This window comes from Hordeum vulgare, chromosome 7H (genome assembly GCF_904849725.1).
Source record: "Hordeum vulgare subsp. vulgare chromosome 7H, MorexV3_pseudomolecules_assembly, whole genome shotgun sequence".
NCBI lineage: Eukaryota > Viridiplantae > Streptophyta > Magnoliopsida > Poales > Poaceae > Hordeum > Hordeum vulgare.
The window spans coordinates 417706390-417710709 of record NC_058524.1 but is presented as its reverse complement, the minus strand read 5'-3'; positions in this window follow the sequence as shown (position 1 = coordinate 417710709).

Sequence of the window (4320 nt, the reverse complement as noted above, 5' to 3'; positions counted from 1 at the left end):
CTCATCACGTCTCATCCTCTCCTACGCCGGATCTCCTTCTCTGAACCCTCGATGAGCCACGGGCCGCTCTCCTTCGCTTCCTCTCTCTATTAGCCGCATTTGAGCAGTGAAATCGATGCATGTCGGAGTTGCACCGGGAGGTTGATGTAGTCGTAGCCGCTGCTTTTTATTGCTTGCGCGTGCATGCACATGTGCATGGGCATAGCCCCTCTGCATCATGGCTGTGGTTCCCAGCGCCGCACCGTAGCGTAGCTTAGGGTAGTTTCCCCACCTAGCCGTGCTGCCGCCGTGCGTAGTATGCCGTGCAACGGGGAGCGTCGGCGGCGGCGCCTCTCTGCCAAAGCAGAGCAAGCGCCCCCTTTTATGTGTTTACGGAGAGTGGTTCCCCCTTTTGGGACAGTAGTACCGCACGAGCTCAGTTGGCTTTTTCCCCACGCGCAGACCCGGCAGGTCTGGGGTTCGAGACCCAGCGCCTCGCTTTTTTGCTTCGGTATCTTGGTGTGGTAGTTTTAGCAAGCACGGCGGTTCATCCTGCCTGCTGCTGTGTTAGTGTAGCTAACACCTCGCTACCGCAGTGGCAACAGAGCCACAACTGCCCTTGTAGAACGTGGACTCGAGTCCCCCCGGGCGCCCCACTTTCGGGATTTTATCTCAATTACCCCCTCTGCTAGTTTAGATACTCGCTTGTAGCCTAGTGGTAGGGTGTGTGTGCGTGGAGGCGGAGGTTGTGGGTTCGAACACCCACCATGCCCCCATTTTATTTCATGTGTTGTGGTGTGTAGGGCCACGTGGCATACTCTAGGCCCCCTGGTGCGTATGACTAGTGGGCCCCCCTGCCAGTTTATATATGTTGGGGATATATATTTTTGTGACTTGTGTGATATTCCCTTTTGTGGAATATTTCTGAAAGGGGATTTGCCAAATCTGGCATATACCCAACTGGGTATGATTTGACTTATATGTAGTATTGGATTATTTGTAGATTTTCTTTTCGGTTTTTAGGTAGTTTTATGCAAGCAAGTATATAGGTATGATGTAAGGAATTTGCTTAATCTGGTTTATACCAAATCTGGCAGGTGCAAGAACAACCCTTGTTCTTGACATGAGTAGTTTTGATTTCGATTAGCATTTGTTTGCTGTTTTGTGGTGTTTTTATGCATGCAAATATAATAGTATGATATATGGAATTGGGGTAGAAAACCCCCACGAATCTATTGGTGGCAATGATTTACAGTTTGGAGCAGTTCTGCAAAAGTGTCATTTTGTGATGAGGTGGCACTTGGTCTTGAGTATGATTGTTTCTGTGCATATTTAGAAGTTTGTGCATACATGCATCATATTGGTTGTTGCATAGTCTCTCGCTGGTGTTTATTGGGTGATTGTTTCTTTTGGGTAGCTACTGGGTCTGGAAACGAGTTCGAGGAGTCCGACGAGTTCATGCAGGAAGATTAGGAACAGTTTGACTCTGAAGATTTCACAAGCAAGATGATCATGACCTTGGCACCGTTTCTAGCTTTATCATGCTTAGTTGATTTTTTTTCCATCATTATAATCCACTGCCTACCACCTAATATATAGGCCATCAAACATTGCCATGAAACCTCTAACACTTCCTCTCCTAGAAAATATTGTTTGGCTAGGTTAGGCTTCTTGAACCATTTTATTAGCGTTCCTAGTTGCAGGTGCAAGCTGGTCCATGCGATAACATGTGCAATTGATATCATCTTATTTAAATGCTATTTAATTAGTGCACCTATGTACTTGGTTAATAGCGGAAGGCCAAACCTTTTACCGGGTGATTTGTTCCGCTGTTGTCACCTTAGTTTCGGCTAGAGGTGTTCTATTCCATAACTAAGCGCTCCTAACACGTTCGGGGTTGTTATGGGGACCCCCTTGGTAAATCATTTAGTGTTAAGGCTTGTCTCGCAAGATCCAACTTTGGTATTAATTTACTAACAACTTAATAATAAAAGCATAGGGAATAGCTACCCCGAGGAACTTATTCAACAACCTGGGCCAGTGCTCCTCATGAGTGTTGGTCCTAATTAGAGCAACTTGCGGGGCCACCTGGGGCAACTCGGGGATTTCTATCTGGCCACTGTACATAATGTTCATCCGTCATGTCCTGAGAACGAGATACGCGGCTCCTATCGGGTTCGTCGACACGTTGGGAGCTCTTGCTGGACTTGTCTTAATTTATGATATATCTTACGCATTGGGATTCCGGTGAGACTTTGCGTCTTATCAGGGTTGAGGTTTTCCTCTAAGGAATCCGACGAGATCGCGAGTTTCGCGGTCGAGGATTTCTATGCGGCATGTGGTAATTTGTGATGGATTAGTTGGAGCACCCCTGTGGGGTTAAATCTTTCGAAAAGTTGTGCCCGTGGTTATGTGGCAATCATGGATATTTTGTTAACATCCGTTTCTAGATAACTCTAAGTAACTTAATTAAAATCGGCCAATTGTGTGCGTAACCGTGACTCTCTCTTTCAGAGTTCCTTCTCTGATCAAGAACACGGTGGGGTTATGATTGACGTAGGTAGGTGTTCAGGATCACTTAGTGATTGTTCTTAGTTAACGACTGTCATGCATAGACCACCATTATCTTAATAATGTTCAATGTAAATTAGCCACCATAAATGCTTAGGCTGCTGCAGACTCAAACATATACGCCAACCTCACCTATTAACTTAGTTAGACTCGATACCAAGGTCATGAGATTGTTGAGTCCCTGTGGCTCACAGATTACTACTACCACCCATAGGTACAGGTACTCCAGATGCAGATGCTTCCGAGTATATCCAGCTGAAGTGGGAGTTCGGCGAGGGCAGTGGCAGGCTGTACGTGATGTATCCCGAGGACAAGAGGCACTTGGTCGTGATCGTGGGCCTAGCAAGGTAGGATAGCACTAGCTTTTCTCGTTTATCTTGTCCGTAGTCAGACCCTGTTTTTCATTTGAATAATGTATGACTGTGTGACTCTGTAATTTAGCTTGTGACGAGTGTAAGGCAAATCTTATTACTCTTCCATCTATTATGTATTGCAATGTTCATCCTGCTTGCGAAATGCTTAGATGCGCATTAGTCCCCTTTTGAGGCCCCGCCCCCAAATAGAAAAAGTGCCGCATCTTAGTCGTTACAAGTTGGCAATCACAACCTTACGACCATAGGAGCCTTTGATTGATCGAACTTGGCCGAGTCGAGTGCAGTAAAAACTATTTTGGGACTTAGCTATATCGGAGAGTAGGTTTCTTTTTTCTTCTCCTCTATGCTCTGGTGAGGTTCACGACTTAGGAAATTCTGATTCTACTCCTCTTCTCGCTCAATAAAAATTTAGGATCACGCGGATATTTTGGAATCTATATGATACCGATGTGATGGTGTTCTGTCTTGGTGCCTCCTGTTGTGTTGATTTTATTCCGGGGAGTTGAGCTCCACGGGATTCTTGAGCACATCGTTATCATTCAGATTTCTTAGTATCTCAGGACGGAGGATGTTCGAAATTGCTTCAATACTAGTAGTGGTGTGATAAGCCCGACATCCCCAGTACTGGTGCAGAGAGTTCGGGGGTACCGCCACACTTAGTATCGTTGTGATTACAAGGGTCTGAGATAGATGAGGTTCCGATATTCTGGTTATGTGTTGACGAATGTGATACACTTGACGGGTTAGATGATAGGAGTTGAGTGAAAAATTCTCCTTGTATCTGTGGACCCGATTGCATGACCAGAAATTTCAGAAGTTCTTAGGTGGGAATTCCATTAGTAACCTAGGAATTCTTTCATGAAATGTATGTTGGGAATGTACATTTGTTCCAAGCAATCCTAGCTCATACTTGGCATTTACAAGTGTCTTTGAATCAGATGTTGTCGCCAGTTATTTTGAGGAAGCATTATTACTAATTATAGTTCGAGTGCATTTGCTAAGAATTCTTGTTCAGATATTTTTGTCCATTGATTCAGCTTAATCTTTGAATTCTCATCTCTCGTCTAACGTTGTTGTCCGCCTACAGGATGGCTCCACCAACTCGCCAGAATCCGGGTCGTGAGAATGCTGACCCTCCACCACTCCCTCCGCCAACACCTCCTCCTCAAGAGGCATGGCAAGCTGTGATGGCGGCAACCAATGCAAACACTCAGATGTTGCTCCGGTTGTTGCAAGAGAGGAACTAAGGGCACCAGGGTAATTTCAACAATGGTGGTCAGCAATTTGCATCTCTGAATCAATTCCCGGCGAACCAGCCGAAGTCTTTCACCACTTGTGACCGGCCATTCGATGCGGAGGACTGGATCCGTGACATGAACAAGCACTTCGAGTGCAG